This window comes from Lissotriton helveticus, chromosome 5_1 (assembly GCF_964261635.1).
Source record: "Lissotriton helveticus chromosome 5_1, aLisHel1.1, whole genome shotgun sequence".
Taxonomy (NCBI): Eukaryota; Metazoa; Chordata; class Amphibia; order Caudata; family Salamandridae; genus Lissotriton; species Lissotriton helveticus.
Window position 1 is genome coordinate 2,123,838,308 of NC_136065.1, and position 17,911 is coordinate 2,123,856,218.

Consider the following 17,911-nt stretch of genomic DNA (forward strand, 5'->3'; position numbering starts at 1 on the left):
TAGCGGCAGTTTTCTGCCACCAAAGCAGCGATAATTTTAACGCCGTTTCTTGATAATATGCCCCTTTATCTCTTGAAGGCATTTTGTATGTCATGCATGTTTCCAGAGCACATCAACCCCTCTGAAAAGCTGAGAAATAGTTGGAATGAAACAAAAAGAGATATTCAAAGCCAGGAAGAGAACTCTATGATGAAGATGTTACATACACGGATACTACACACTCCAAGATCATTTCCAGGGATGTATGACGTTACAACGCACACTTTTACAACGCAAACCTTTACAACGCATTTTTTACACCGCAACATCCATTACAACGCACACCATTACAACGCATACCATTACAACGAATTCTTAAAAAATACCTTTACAACGCATTCCACTACAACGCATACTACATTTACAATGCATACCATTACAACGCATTACATTACATATAAGGTAAGTGTTGGATAGTGTAGGGGTTAAAATTACTATTCTAACTCCAGGGGGTGCAACAGTAGGGAAAGTTTTGGATAGTGTAGGGGTTAAAATTACTATTCTAACTCCAGGGGGTGCAACAGTAGGGTAAGTGTTGGATGGTAAGTTTTGCGTTGTAATAGTATGCGTTGTAATGACTGCGTTGTAATGGTATGCGTTGTAGTGGTGTGCGTTGAAGTGTCATGCGTTGTAATGACTGCGTTGTAAATGTATGCGTTGTATTGGTTGTTGCGTTGTAAAAGTTTTGTTGTAATGGTACTGCGTTGTAAAAGTTGTGTTGTAAACGTTGTATACCATTTCCAGATGTGGAGCTAAAGGATTGAAAAAAAAGAAAAAAATACAAATGGATGAGAGATACACAGAGTGAGGCAGCAAAAGAAGGAACGTGAAAGAGGAGATTGATGACAGGGATGAGAAAGAAAGATAAACAGAGAAAGACATAAAAGAAGAGTGACTGATGAGAGCAAAAGAGAGAATGAACAGAGAGGGGAAAAGAAGAAAAAAGGAGGTAAGAAAAAGAATTAGAAGTAAGCCAGTCAGTCAGTAATTCTTTATTCGATCCAATAGATAAGATCATAAAAACACAGATAAAAATGTCAGAAACCAACATTAAAATCACAATTCATCTAACATAAAACCCATGTCTAATGTTTCATATCACAAATCATTAAGATTACTTTTATAAGAACCTGGAAACGGGATACTTTAAAAGAGAGACCAGAGTGTGTCATACAGGTTTAAACACATGGTATGTATATGAAATTTCATTTTTATTTTTCATAAGTCATAAAAATCAGTCAATAAATAAAAAGTTGAAAGCCACTACCTTCTTCAGCCCCACTGCTTCCTCTTTTTTATATACAGGACCAAAAAAACGTCGCTACCGACAAGCAGACGAGAGGGTCAGGCAAAGATTTCAAAAAAGTAGGGCCCAACCCAACGTTGTTTAAAATTGTAACGTTTAAAAATCGGGAGAATATAATAAGTCCTTTCTTTCTTATAGAGCCCGTAGGAGAGGACTAGATGCAAGTCAGGAAAGGTTGTCGCAAAGACAGGGGCTTTAACACTCTTTTCCAATGAGCTAGCATCAAATATATCAAATTCATGCAAAATCTCAATAATATAAATGTATGTTGTGCGCTACTGACGTTTACTAGATAAAAATAGCCACCTCTACTATAGGCGGATTTAATTGATAAGTGTGGACCTCCTGTTTGTCTTGGTTGTTTTCCCGCTGGGGCCGATTCACAGAACTAACTTAAGACAAAATCCTAAAATTACTATCATTTTGGTATTCACAGAAGGCACTTACTCATTTCGGTATTCACAGAAGTTAGGAGTCCTAACTTCACTACTCCTAAACTGAGGAAAATCCTAACTTTAAGACTTTCGGTAATCACAGAAGTCAGGTATTTCTGTGAATACCGAAATGAGTAACCCCTAGATTCATCAAAGTCCCGTTTTGCGAGTCTGTAATAGCAATTAATAAGGAATCGCTGTTACAGACTTGCAAAACGGGATTCATGTACAAATCGCACTTTATTTTGCGATTCCTACTGCTTCCTTATTTGCGATTAGCTAATTGCTAATCGCAAATAAGTAATAACTCCCCATTTATTCCTATGGGTCTAAAGGCCCATAGGAATGAATGGGAAGACATATCAATGTGCGAATCGCTATTAGTGATTCGCATTTTGAGTCTCCGATTTCAAGGATGCAGGGGTGTCCAAAGGACACCCTGTTGCACCCCTGAAATGATATTGGACGCTGGTGTTACGCACCCACATGCCCTAAGGACATGTGTGTGTGTACCATACAACTTAGAAAAATGCACTTTTCTAAGTTTCCGCTATTTACCACGAGGTTTGACTTCGCGGTAAATAGCGGCCCAGAATTGCGAATTCGCAATTTTTTAATGTTTCATGAATTGCATTTAAGAAATCTGAAATAGAGATTCCTTAAATGCAATTCCTCGCAAAATTGCGAATTCTATAATAGAGATTTTTGCATTTGGGATGATGAATCCCAAATGCAAAAATTGCGCTCGCAAAGGGCCAGATTCTCAGACTCTGGCCCTTTGCGAGCCGATTTTACGATGATGAATCTAGCTGTATGTGCCTTCTGTGAATACCAAAATGGTAGTAAGTTTAGGATTTTGTCTTAAGTTAGTTCTGTGAATCGGGCCCATGTTGATTAGTATTTGTTTTGGGACCTTACCATATGCTCTCCGATCCCTAAATATTTCAGGTAATCCAGCATCGGTCAGCTTTGATTCGACATAATTGGGCAATCTGAGCCTTCTGTAGTTTTCCATTGGATTCCTATTGGTTGAAATCCAGAAACAATAGCCATGAACTAGCGATAAGTCCTCAGTACCATTTTACGTTGTAATATACAATATTTGTCTGTAGGCTTCCTATTGGTTAAAATCCAGAAACAATAGCCGTGAACTAGGAAGAGTAAGTAATTTGTTTTTTAACCTCATTCTCATGTGATTTTGAAATGCTAGCTCTATCTTCAAAGACCATTAACAGTCATTTTCGCCACTTAAGATTAACCGTGACATCGCAGCCTCCTCGAATTCACGGCTCGTGCACTTAAGGTCTGTGACCAGCAGTCCTGCCTGTGGTAATTACCCAGGCTGACATTTCTGAATTAGAAAATTCTGGATTGGGCAATTCCCTTGAGTGGCAAGGCCAGGTGTCGTGAATTCACATCTTCCTGTAATTGATCAAATGTGGTGACGTTCACTAGGCATTGTGACGTCATGCCTGTTTCCAGAGCACATCACAGCCTCTGAACAGCTAGAAATAGTTGAAATAAAAAAAAAAGAGATAGTTAAAGCCAGGAGGAGAACTCCTTTCAAGATCATTTCCACATATGGAGCTAAAGGATTGAAAAAAGAGAAACAGTAAATAGGCGAGAGGTACACAGAGTGAGGCGACAAAAGAAGAAAAGTGAAAGAGGAGATTGATGACAGGGATGACAAATGAAGATACACAGAGAAAGACGTGAAAGAAGGGTGACTGGTGAGAGCAAAGGAGAGAGTGAACAGTAAGCCATTAACAAGAAACGTTGATACCGTAAAAAATGACAAGGTTTAGGGATGACCATGGGTTGAGCCATGAAGGAAGACATTTCTTGATATTTCAAATTCAAAAAGGAGGTATTTGTTTTTAGCAGTGCTTGTTTCCTGCCCAGAGGTGCCAGTGCTCCAGCTGTGAAATTCAAATGAGGTTGGGTCAGATTTTCCAGGCCTCCTTATTGTGCCCACTTCTTAATCTACAGCAACACAATCCAACCCAATAGGCCTCAACGACTCCCTTCCTTGCTCCAATAACTCCTGATTGTTTGGACACTTTAACCCTTTCCGCGCTGATGACGGAACCGCTCCGTCATCAGCCGCGGTAGTGCTCTGCTGGTAGATGGCCGTTCGACGCCCTTGTGCGGCGCTGAATTCGCGCCTGTGCGGCGTGTTCTATTGAGTGGGCGGGGTCATGACAGAACCGCTCCGTCATGAGCACAGCTCAACCGAGGCTGGTGACTAAGCGGTTCCGTCAACAGCATGGGCGCGCCGCGCGGCCCCCCCCGCGGCCCCCCCCGCCCCCTTAGCGCTGCGGCGGAATAGCCGCCGCAGCGAAGGTGTTAAAATTCCATTCTGTTGTGGCCCCTTCACTCTTGCTACATACACCAGGGGCCCTTGTGCAGAACAGCTTTAAAATTATGATCCAGTTTCAGCTCTTTTATGCCCTCTTTGGCCAGGTAACTGACAGTGCAAAGGCACAATCGTGCAATGTATACATGTGTTTACATCTAATAGTAAGGAATAGAGCTTGTGTTTATAATATTGTACCACAGCAGCAGCTCACTAATGTTACTGCAAATAATCCCCGTGACCCTCCAATTTCTCAAATGTGAGGTCCTGTTTTGATCTAAAAGAAACTTTTTTTGATGGATCTCACGTGAAACATAAACACATTTTTCTGCAAAATGGCTGTAACATATTCTCACACATCACAATCCTGTAAAAAAAATAAGAAAGCGGTATGTAAAAACCTCTGTTTGAAAATTATTTAAGGTTATCAGAGCAAAACTCTGCAGAATAGCACTGGCTGTATCAGGGCCCCCCTAAAAGGCTGGGGCCCTGGGCCAGAGCCCACTTTGCCCAAGGCTTAAAACGTCTCTGCATGGAAGAGGTGTGGCGCCGCGGCTAGGGCAACTGACTCCAGAATCTGGGGATCACGGTTCGATCCCCGGCTCCGGCGGCAGATTAGCCCAGCACCATGTGACTCTGGGCAATAGCTTGCTTAATCTTCCCGACGGCCCCCAGCGCCTAGAGACCCTTACGGGTGATTGAGCGCTTTACAAATGTGGATATTGTTATTATTACAAGCATTCTATAATCTATAAAGAGTATGTTCATAAAGTCTATTACTATTAAATATTCTACAGCCACCTGTTCTTATGAGTAAGTTGCTAGCTTTGGTATTGATGCTGTGATGTCCGGGAACTTTTTAATTATTGCAGTTACTGTTAGGTTTAGCTTACACAAGATTTGCATTGTTTTGTAAGCATCCTTTCGCTCCACTCTGTTTGCCTGTCATTTTCCCCATGTATTGTCTTCACCCCTTCCATACTTGGTACAGGCTTGTGCCCAGTTTGTGATTTGTGTTCCCTTTAATCATTTGAATTCTTAGTTTATCTTAAAAATAAAAATCCCCTCTGTCCGGCTGGACATTGGATAGAAAACATAGTTCTTATTTAAGTCTATGCTTATTACTCTTAACCATATTCGTATGAGTTCAGGACCTTTGTTCTCTTGAATACTGATTTAGATCATGGCAAACGGGTTACTACGCGGTGACGGATATCCCGTCTGCCAAAATAAATCCCATTATATCTTTTGGAATTTAAATTTCTGCAGACGGGATATTCGTCACTGTTGTATCAAGGCACGACAAAATCGCACTGTTGTATCGAGGCCTGACACCGTTGAATCGAGGCCTGACACCGTTGAATCGAGGCCTGACACCGTTGTATCGAGACCTGACGCCATTGAATCGAGGCCTGACACCGTTGTCCGTCAGCGGACCCTCACAGAGAGCCAGGCCTTGAGATGCTGGATGAACATCTCAGCAAACTCAACCAGAAATTCTACAAAGAACCAGGGGGCATATGTATGAAAATCTGTGTTTGCGATGCTTAAATAGCGTTTTTTTGAGAATCGCTCTTTGAGAATTGGAAAACGGGATGTATTTAGAAATTCGCAATTTTTTTGCGATTTCTTAGTATTCCTTAATTGCGATTAGCAAATTGCAAAATCGCAATAAAGGAATACTTTCCCATTCATTTCTATGGGCCAGGAGGCCCATAGGAATGAATGGGATTTTATTCTCAATTTGCGATTTGCAATTTGAGAATCGCAAATTGAGAATAATTTTAAGGGTGTCATAAGGACACCCGAATGCACCCCTGAAATGAGCATGTGTGCGCATATGGCGCACATACATGCCCTAAGGGATTTATGTGCGCCACATGGCACCTTGACAAATGCAAAAAAGTGCATTTTTCAAAGAAATCGCAAATTACCACCAACTTGAAGTTGGTGGTAAATTGCGATTTCTTAAGGAGAAATCGCACAACTTGAATTCTTGTTGCATAGCATTTAAGGAATCGCAATTTGCGATTCCTCAAATGCTTACGCAAAATAAAGGATTCGCAAATTTTGCGATTCCTTAATATTGCGATGCGATTTTCCTCATACATCACGTTTTGCGAATTTTTAGTCGCAAACGCTGCTTTTTTGCGATTCGCAGCATTTGCGACTAAAAATTCCTTTCATACATATGTCCCTATATTAAAAAGAAAACCCAGGGATCAACGGCCACATGCATCAATGTTGCCGTTTGCGAATCCTTAATTGCGAAAATTAAGGAATCGCAATTAAGGATTTGCAAACGGCAATGCATGATTAATTCGCATTTTTTGTAGCGATTCGGTAATTTTCCTTAATTGCGATTCACATTTTGCGAATCGCAATTAAGGAAAACCTTCCCATTGATTCCTACGGGCCAAAAGGCCCATAGGAATCAATGGGAAGGCATTAACATTTTGCGAATTTCATTTTGCGAATCGCAATTTGTTAATGCATTTCAAGGGTGCTGAGGGGGGTCCAAAGGACCCCCCCCTGCACCCATGAAATGTTTTTGTAAATGCAAGTTTCACACACACATGTCCCAAGGACATGTGTGTGTGTAACATGACACTTTCAAAAATGCATTTTTGTGCATTTTTAAAAGAATTCGCAAATTAACACGAGGTTCAACCTCGTGTTAATTTGCTCCCCCTATTTGCGAATTCTTAATTTTTAAAACATTCATGCATTGCATTTAAGGAATCGCAAAAATGCGATTCCTTAAATGCAATCGCATTTTTAGAAATCGCAAAAAATTGCGATTTTCACACAATTGTTTCATGCATCCAAAAAAGTGATTTTGGAATCGCAAACGGCCGAATTTTGCGATTCGCACCGTTTGCGACTCCAAAATCGCTTGATGCATGTGGCCGCAAGAATCTTGCTGACATTTCTGCAAACCCGTTTCACCGCTATCCGCGGCCCACCACAGCGCTGACCATGTGAACCAACTTCACCTGTGAGGAAGTGTCACGAATAAATAAGAAAACCAAAACTGACACAAAAAAAATTAAAATGAAGTGGAGTAGTGAGGCCACCGCCTCAGTATGCAAAGCACACCCCAGTCAGAGGAAATCGATTCTGACAGCCGGAGAAGACGTGGAGTCCGAGCCATCAGGGTTCTGGGGTGTAATCCCGGCTCCCCGAGACGTCAGAGCCCCACAAGCGGTCTGAAGCGCGCACAAGGCGCTGCAGGCGTCCAATGAGGCGCTCCAAAGCGCGCACAAGGCGCTGCGCTGCAGGCGTCCAATGAGGCGGCAGGGATACTCGCCGAGAAACGTTTTTCGAATTTGTTTAATGAAGTTAATTAAGACGGAAGATGGCAGCTCGGCCTCGGGCCGGGATGCCTCGCTCGTTAATTAAATCTGCAGAGGATGGAGACGGACGGAGACGACAGGAGACAGGAAAGGAGAAGTGTGGAGGGCAGAGCCGGGGGGGAGGAGGAGAGCGAGGAAAGAAGGGGGGGGGGAGAAAAGAGGAATGAGGAGGGCAGAGTCCGGGGAGGAGGAAAGAAAGGGGAGAAGGGAGGGGAGAAAAGAGGAAGAGGGGAGAGCAACAGGGCAGACTAGTGAGAGAGTGGAGTTAGAGGGCTGGAGAGAAGAGGGGGATGAAGAAAGGGGGGTTGATAGAGAGATAGGGAAGAGCAGAGGTCGGAGGGAGGCAAAAAGGAGGGCCAGAGAACACCTGGTAGGGGAGAGAAAGGGTAAGAGAGAGGAATGAAGGATGGGGAGAAAAGAGAATGAAAAAGAGGAGGGAAGCAGCCAGAAAAGAGTTCAGGAAGGACAGCAAGCAGAAAGAAGGGGTGGTGGAGGAACTCACAGGAGACGGAGAGAAGACAGAAGAGGAAAAGAAAAGGTATGAGAGGGAGCGAAGAGGAGAGGATGTCAGAGGAGAAGAGAAGAGAAAATGAGAAGAGAAGAGAAAGTGGGAGGGAAGCAGTCAGAAAAGAGTTAAGGAAGGGCAGTAAGCAGACAGAAGAAGTGGTGGAGGAAGTCACAGGAGACGGAGAGAAGAGAGAAGAGGAAGACAAGAGGAAAGGGAGCAAAGAGAAGAGGAGAGAGAGGATGTCAGAGGAGAAGAGAAAAGAAAAGGGGAGGAGAAGAGAGAAGAGAAGAAAAGAGAATAGAATAGAATGAAAGGGGGGGGGGGGAGGAAGCAGCCAGAAAAGAGTTAAGGAAGGACAGTAAGCAGAAAGAATCAGTGGTGGTGGAAGTCACAGGAAATGGAAAGAAGACAGAAGAGGAAGACAAGAGGAAAGGGAGTGAAGAGAAGAGGAGAGAGAGGATGTCAGAGGAGAAGAGAACAGAAAAGGGGAGGAGAAGAGAGAAGAGCAGAAAAGAGAATAGAATAGAATAAATAAGGGGGAGGGAAGCAGCCAGAAAATAGTTAAGGAAGGACATTAAGCAGAAAAAAGGAGTGGTGGAGGAAGTCACAGGAGACGGAGAGAAGACAGAAGCGGAAGAGAATAGGGTTGGGCGGAATTTGCGAAATTCACTTTCACAAATTATCGTTAAAATGTCAAAAATCCCCTCCTGTTCACGATATTTTCTGCGTGATCGTGTTGAAAAATGTCTCGCCAACTTGCCCACTGGTCGCCATCTTGTTTTCACTTGTCCCGCCCGCTCGCGATGCTTATTTCCTCTTCGGGGTCTTGAATGACGTGTTCGCGATCGCAAACTCACGCGGGGTAGCGCGACCGCTACCAACAATCCAACATAGGAACACTCGTCGGCGAGCGCAGGGACGCTAGTGCGCGCGAGAGCGCATTTTTTAAAGCGCGTGCAAGAAAAAACTTCAGTTTCGCAGCAGATTGCGAAAGTTATTATATTTTTCGTGCTCTCCGCGGAACGCGAAAATGTCAAATTATCGCAATTTCCGCGAGCGAAATGAAATTTATCGCCCAGGCCAAGAGAAGAACAATGCGAGGGAGCGAAGAGAAGAGGAGAGAGAGGATGTCAGAGGAGAAGAGAAAAGAAAAGGAGAGGAGAAGATCAAATAAAAGGGGAGGGAAGCAGCCAGAAAAGAGTTAAGGAAGGACAGTAAGCAGAAAGAAGGGGTAGTGGAGAAAATCACAGGAGACGGAGAGAAGACAGAAGAGGAAGAGAAGAACTATGTGAGGGAGCGGACAGAAGAGGAGAGAGAGGATGTCAGATCAGAGGAGAGGAGAAGAGCAGGGAGGAACTATGAGAGGGAGAGCAGAGACGAGAGGGGAGAGAGACTGTGTCAGAAGAATCAGAGAAGCGCAGAAAGGGCAGGGCGGAAGACACGCGCCGAGAGGCAGGCCGCTGCAGGAGAGAGGCGCTGAATATTAATCAGATGCAGACTTGGGGCTGAGACATCCCGAGGCAGCACAGGGCTCACGAGAGAGACAGGGGAAGACAGACAGGGCGGAGACAGTAACAGAGTGCCAGGGTACGGAGAGAGCACAGATGCCAACGTGTCATCCACTCCTGGGCCAGGGTAGAGGGTACCAGACACACACAGGGCAGCAGCACAGCCCACGTCTTGGCAGAACAGGACCCTGAGCTGGCACCAATATTCCAGTACTGTTTGTCATCCCTTAATCTGAGCGGGATACACACGGTGTCCCCCTCCCCCACACACACTCCTTCCAGGAACCCCCCCAACACATGGATGTAAACAACGAAATTCTGAATTGTTCATGCAAGGCATGATGGGATATCTAAGAATTGCATCCTCCATTGGGGAAACATGCTGCCAGCCAATCAGGCCTGCCCCCTGTGCCGCGTAGAAGCGCTGGGTGGCACGAGTGCTGCCACGTGGCGCTAGCCACACGCCACGTGCCAGAAGAGCTGCCACTTTCAACAGGAGCGCCAAGAGCAGTCTGAAATGCCACCTTACCACAAGAACTGCACAGTGCACAGCAGGGTGACTGCTGTGTGTCTTCAGAACCCCCGTGGAGCACAGAGCCACAGCATGGAACTAGGGCCTGGTGCCTCAAGAACCGCCGAGGTGCACACAACCGGGGAGTGCCCCTAGAGCTAGCACATGCACACAGAAGCACAACAGGGCACAAAAAATGGATGCCACAAGAACACACCACCATGCCACCAGGACCGCAGTGTGCCACGTGACTGGAACCACCAGCAGGCCAGAGCCGCGTATGCGAAACACCAGAGGGACCCGAAGAGCCACCACATGTGGCTGCGAACATCAGACAGCGCAAGACCCTCCAGGTTCCACGGAACCACCATGTGGCACACAGAGGCGCAACTAGAGCCAAATTTCGGGAGGGGCTGATAAAAAATTCAGGTGGGGGGGGACAAATTCTTCCAGCCAACCTATTAGAAGTCTCAGACACTATTAAATCTACTCTTGATAGAGGAGGAAAAGCGGTATTGATACTACTGAACTTTTTTTTTTTTCAGTGGCTTTCGATACCGTGCCCCATGATTTACTTCAGCACAGACTCCAGGACTGTGGCGTTGGTGGCACAGTCCTTGGCTGGTCCTCCTCCTTCTTGGAAAGCCGCCAGCAAACAGTATGGTCCCCCCTTTTCTGCCCTTATCCCCCAGATGAAAGTAGGAGTAGGGCTGTGTTTTGAGCCCAACTTTGTTTAACATGTGTATGCCCCCCTTGCTCTCCAGGCTGAGGAATACGGGGCAAAAATAATATCCTATGCCGACGACACGCACCTGTTGTTCACTTGCGAGAAGGATGATACACTGAGAGAAAATTAAATGAACACTTGCCTGGCAAAGGTGTTCGCCTGGTTTAGGCAAAATCAACTGCTATGTAACTCAGAAAAGTCTGAAATTATTTTTTGGGGACATTGCCCAGGCGATGAATGGCGCCAATGGTGGCCCCAGAATATGTCCCCCCAGCAATCCCAGTCACCACCGTAAAAAACCTTCGGGTGAAACTGGACACAGACATGTCCCCAAAGTCACAGGTGCAATCAGTGGCCGGCACATGCTTTGGGCTACTGAATATGCTGAGGAATTTTCTACCCTTACTCCCAGTTGTGCATAGGAAAACGGTGGTCCAAGCCCTGATCGCGTCAAGGTTGGACTATACCAACGTTCTGTACCTAGGCAGCCCTAATTACTTACTAGGCTCCCTGCAGGTGGTACAGAACGCGGCGGCTAGGACCATACTCATGGTTGGCCATAGGACACATATGAAGCCTCATTTGAAGTCCCTACACTGGCTTTCGGTGCAAAAGAGGGTACATTTCAAAGCCCTGGTGCTCGACTTTCAGGCCTTCCACAACATGGGGGCTCCTTACATTAGGAACAGAATTCAGCCCTATGCCCCATCCAGAACCTTGCGGTCTTTGACCCTGCGGTCGTCGATCGTGCCAAAGTTTGTGCGTTTGCGGATGGGGGGACACTCTTTCCAGGTGGCTGCCTCTAAACTATGGAATAGTCTCTCGCCGTCTCTGAGACAGGTGCAGGATCTCCTTGGTTCAGGAGAAATTTAAAAACTTGGCTCTTCCAACATTAGATGAGGCCTACCTGCTGTGTGAGCACTGTTCTGTCAAGGGGTTCTGCTAGCGCCGGGACACTCTAAAGAGTAGCCGTGCGCTCTACAAATACCCAGTAACATAACATAACACGAGTGTGATTAGTAACTTTTGTGATGAAAAATTCAAATACATTTATAAAGTATAATTCTTCCGATCATATTTCAGCAGCTCTATTTTGAGTTCCATTTGTAGAGTAGTTTATTTGGCATAAAGGATGGTAAAGTCCTTAGTTAGGATGACACTGACTGCTTTGTAAGTAGTTCCTGATGAACACATATCTAATCAAAGCGCTTGTATTGATAAAGATGATCTTCAACAATCGATGATTTCCAAGTGTTCCCTTTTGCGTGGTTTCCGTGATCCACTAAAGGAACAGAAATACAACAGAATTTGAAGACTCTTCAAACTGTAAATATGAATTGAATAAACAAAATGCTTCCAATGCATATAAAAGGCCTTTGTACCCATTGCTTGAGAAAGGCTTTTGTTTTAATATTCAATTGATCAAGAAGGAGCCCAGATTTTGGATTTTATGACACATTCATACTGGAGTTACGGTAGGAATTCACAGTCTCCATAGATTCTCCATCTACTGTACGAGGCAGAGATCTGCTTTTGGTGTCTATTAAAAATATTTGTTTGACTTTTAGATATATTAATTTTTAATCACTGAAATTCCTCATATGCAGTGCCTGGCTCCCACACAGGATATACCCCACAACCGATGTCTTGCCCTAGCGGTAGCACATAATTGATTTCTATATCACCTTATCATTTTTTTTATTTTTTATTTTTATTTTTACTGTCTTGTGTTTCGCTATTGTTTTAGTTTTGAAGATTATTCTAATGTTATGAATATCGAAACATCACATGCTGCTTCATGCCTATTTTCAGTTGTCAATGCTGCATGTTTCAGACCATCCGTCCTATGATTGTTTAATAGTATAGATTAATAGAGACGCATAGACAAGGCCATACCCTTGGTACTAAATCACCGGACACCATGGCGGATAGTTAGATTAACCATGATGTCATACACTCTCTGACGTTTATCTTGCTTCATGGATCCCTTTGACTACTCTATACCTTGGGCTTTGTTGTGGCATACTGTTTCCAGTTATAATTTTTTCTTTCCTACGTAGATCTACCACTTCTCAGGTATATGATTTGTATGATATGAAGCATGTGTATATGTGCTGTGTCAACCTGTTGTTTCTGCGGAATATTACTATATGGCTAGGAAATGTTATGTTACATTTTCATATCTGATATTATGGTATGTGCTGTGAAAAACATACAAAAAACAATAAAAGATATTCAAACAAAAAAAAGAGTGAAAAGTGCTCAGACTATGCAGATGGCCTTGAGGTGTGCACTCCATAATGATTAGATCATTTTAATTATGCCGGAGTAATTGGAGTGATTTGAGATATTATGCATTGTGATTATCAAAATTACGTAATTACACCAACTTGAGTTATTAAGAGTAATTTAGGGCAAAAATCCTACTGCAGAAGTCAGTGGTGGTTGAACCATTATTAGAGCTGGGGTTCTGCCATCAATGTTACATCACTGAAGTCACAGGGATTGTGAAAACTCCAAGCATCACTCAAAGAACAAGCGTTGCAAATGAGCCACGCCCACGGAGCAGGAGCGCGGTAAGGGCGTGCTACGGAGCCGGTGGTGGGGAAACATCCTTTACAACGCAACTTTTACCACGCAGTGCTGTTACAACGCACGTATTACAACGAAAACCTTTACAACGCATTACACTGGGGGGCGCTCTAGGATAGGGAATAGTTTTAATTTACTATCCAACACCTTCCCTAGTGTCCACGGGGACTGGAGTTGGAATAGTAAATTAAACAATTCACTATCCAGCGCCCAAAAGCGCTATGCGTTGTAAAGGTTTGCGTTGTAATACTTGCGTTGTAACAGCATGCGTGGTAAAAGCATGCGTTGTAACGTCATACATCTCCGGTGGTGCATTTACAGATAGCACACTTTCCATTGAAATGGCCAGCACATTTGCACAGACACACAATTTTATTGATAAAACTATATAGTGCACAAACGATAATGTGTAGTTCATTTTTACCATATGCTCCTCAACAAGTAAACTCTAGTCATTTGTTTTGATCCTATTAAAAATGTATTATATTTCAAAATTAACAAAAAAGGTGCTTTGTGTGAAATATTGGTACAGTCCATTTACAGGTATTTAAATGTTGTTATGGGTTAGAATTCTTCTAGACAAGTGACTTTTTTGCCTGCTTAGGAAGTGTTCTGCTTCCAAGCACATTTCTTTTATCACAATGTTGTCCATTCTGAGACAGTTCTGAGTCAGAAATACAAATATTAATAAGCGAAGGACCGAAGACACAGTGTGAACGAGGCCAGTTTTTATTATATAAACTGCTTCTGACATTTAGCTCATCAGAGGAGCAGTTCTGTGGATTATCCAGGCTGTCCGCCCGTGGCTAATTCCCGGCCCTGCTGAGTTCTGTATCCATCCTGCTAAGGACAGAGGCCTGCTCCACACCAGGCTGGCGTCCAGATGCATCATTTATACAGGTAAACGGGGAGTTAGGCTACTCCAGGAGATCTGGCAGAATGCACTTATTACGCTCTCTGGAGTCGGGTCAGGGTAGGTAGGGTTCTCATTATGATGGATTTTTATATACGCAATACTCTAAGCAACGTTATAGTGGTCGAATTATTCATCTTTTTCGCCATCCTTGTAATGCTGGTCACAATGCTTTGTTTCCTTCTGCTAATTACTGCAGCTCTTGTCTTTTACACAAGAACCCAATTGCTTCAATAAATGTCTGAAATGCCATTTTGCGTATTTCTTGTGTCTCCCTTTGGGCGTGCCAGGAAGTGTCAGGAGAGAGGCAGGGAGTGTCACTAGATGTTTGGGGAGTGTTAAACTACATTAGGGGTCGTAGAGTGTTCTGAGAATGTCACAGTGTCACTTGAGGGGACCGCAGTGTCCGGATAGTGTGGGGGTAACCATGAAAGCAGATCCTACTTTCCTACAGGCAGTCAGTGTCCAGATAGGGGCAGGGAGTGTCTGTAGAGGGGCAGTGAGTGTCTGTAGAGGGTCAGTGAGTGTCTGTAGAGGGGCAGGGAGTGTCTGTAGAGGGGCAGGGAGTGTCTGTAGAGGGGCAGGGCGTGTCTGTAGAGGGGCAGAGAGTGTCTGTAGAGGGGCAGGGAGTGTCTGTAGAGGGGCAGGGCGTGTCTGTAGAGGGGCAGTGAGTGTCTGTAGAGGGGCAGAGAGTGTCTGTAGAGGGTCAGTGAGTGTCTGTAGAGGGACAGGGAGTGTCTGTAGAGGGTCAGGGAGTGTCTGTAGAGGGGCAGAGAGTGTCTTATAGGAGCAGAGAGAGTCCTGTAGAGGGTCAGTGAGTGCCTGTAGAGGGGCAGGGAGTGTCTGTAGAGGGACATGGAGTGTCTGTAGAAGGTCAGTGAGTGTCTGTAGAGGGTCAGTGAGTGCCTGTAGAGGGGCAGGGAGTGTCTGTAGAGGGACATGGAGTGTCTGTAGAAGGTCAGTGAGTGTCTGTAGAGGGTCAGTGAGTGCCTGTAGAGGGGCAGGGAGTGTCTGTAGAGGGGCAGGGAGTGTCTGTAGAAGGTCAGTGAGTGTCTGTAGAGGGGCAGAGAGTGCCAGGAGAAGGGCAAGAAGCACGAGAAGTCATGAAGTGTCAGGGAGGGGATGTCACTAGGGGAGCAGGGAGCCATTACAGGGCTGTCTCGTAGGAATATTGGCTGCTTCACGCCACAGATATCTGTGTAAAGTCCTCCCTTGCCCCACACACCTGGCATTATGACCCACATTGCACTCCAAACTACACCCGCAGAGCCCCGTGATACTGCAGCAAAAGGTGAACCTGCCCTTAAAACAGTGTCACTGGGTCTAGCCCATCTTGACATGGGTAAAGCCTTGCACACGTGCCTCAGACCATCCTACCTCCAATAAACGTCTTCTGCTTGTATCTGCCCCTCATCAGGGGTCTTTGCTCGTCCACTGGGTCCCACTTCCCTCTTGCATACCTGGTGCCTCCCTTACACAGCTGTCAACACCAGCAGCGACCCACCACACCTGACTGCTAAGGTGAACACCTCCAGAGGAACACGCACAACATGCAACCGCAGCATCGCCAGGCGGGCAGTGAGGGCAAGAAGGAAGAGATACAAACCTCCAGAACCTCCCTCAGAGTATCAAATCCAGCAGAATCCACCCTTTTTCCACTTCTGGTGCCAGGGCAGGGAGTGCACGAAGGGATACCAAGCCTTCTATAGAACCTCCCTCAGAGTATCAAATCCAGCAGAACCCACCCTTTCTCCACTTCTCGTGCCAGAGCAGGGGGTACAAGAAGGAATACCAAGCCTTCTCCAGAACCTCCCTCCGAGTATCAAATCCAGCAGAACCCACCCTTTCTCCACTTCTGGTGCCAGACTGGCAGGGAGTACAAGAAGGGATACCAAGCCTTCTATAGAACCTCCCTCAGAGTATCAAATCTACCAGAATCCACCCTTTCTCCACTTCTGGTGCCAGGGCAGGGGGTACAAGAAGGGATACCAAGCCTTCTATAGAACCTCCCTCAGAGTATCAAATCCAGCAGAACCCACCCTTTCTCCACTTCTGGTGCCAGGGCAGGGGGTACAAGAAGGGATACCAAGCCTTCTATAGAACCTCCCTCAGAGTATCAAATCCAGCAGAACCCACCCTTTCTCCACTTCTGGTGCTAGGGCAGGGGGTACAAGAAGGGATACCAAGCCTTCTATAGAACCTCCCTCAGAGTATCAAATCCAGCAGAACCCACCCTTTCTCCACTTCTGGTGCCAGGGCAGGGGGTACAAGAAGGGATATAAACCATCTCCAGAACCTCCCTCAGAGTATCAAATCCACCAGAATCCACCCTTTCTCCACTTCTGGTGCCAGGGCAGGGAGTACAAGAAGGAATACCAAGCCTTCTATAGAACCTCCCACAGAGTATCAAATTCAGCAGAACCCACCCTTTCTCCACTTCTGGTGCCAGAGCGGCGGTGTTGGGCCCTTGCTTATCTCTAGAAAGTGGGTGCTAGCAGTTAAATCTTACTCCAGGGGTGAGACGGTGATCGAAACTCAGATGGTACGGCACTGTAGTGTAGTTCCTATATCCTTGATAGGCTCTGCGCATTGGAATAACAAACACTATAGATTTTACATGCGACTGATGTCAGTATGTCTCTATCGAGTACATTAAACTCATTTGTGTGTGTGCCAGTTAGCTCAGAGGTCACTAGAAACTTCTCGAATAAACAAGAAGGGATTAGTCTCTGGCAACCACATAAACATGACAACTTTGTTTCCCTTATAGTCGGAACAATATCTTCAGAGTCGTGGAAACAATAGATAACTATTTCACTCACTCAATCGTGCATGCTTCGTTTCTACAGAGTTGCACAGAAATAGTGAGACGGGCGTAAAAGGGTTTATTGAACAGTCTTATTTCTCATGCAAGAGAAATGAACTGCTACAATCGTAAGACAGAATGCGAAATAGAATATGTACAGCGTTAGCAGTAATATAAAATAATATTGTAATAGCATGTTTTTACGGTTATCACATATTCATTAAAATAATACATAAAAACACAGGCTAAAATACTCAACTGGTGCTTCTAAAATTATCCTACCCCAGTGTACCTAACCTAAGTCTAGAATGAGGGAAGAAGTAGGTGCTATTTTAGCTATAGTCTAGTTTAGTTGTGCCAAGAATTGCCAAAGGTTTCTCTAGGCTCTAATCAGCTCCATACCTTAGAATGACAGGTTTGTATCTCTTTCCCGGGACTCGATCTCTAACACCCTGCAAGGGGAGTCAGAAACACTGGAGCTGGATTCTCGGCTGGAGGATGACAGCTTCTGGTCAGTGCACCAGCTGGAGAGTCAGCTTCCTTCGGGACTTGCTGTGGCGAGCCGCGTCGTGCAAGTAGGTAGTTGAACTGCCACACCGTGCTTTGCCTTAGCAAGTGAAGGTATATTTATACCTTGAAGGTGTTTAGGAATGCCAGAATTGACGTAAAAGTCGGGCATGAGAACGTCATGAATGAACCCACAAGGAACAGATGTTCATGCATAATAAATGAGTTCTTGGAGAAATCAATATCCAGGCTGGGGGAAGGTGCTTCTGCTTAAGAGTCTGGTTTTCCAAGAACTCGTTGTGACGTTGATGAACTGATGGAAGTAGCCATGCCTGTATTTGGGTAGCA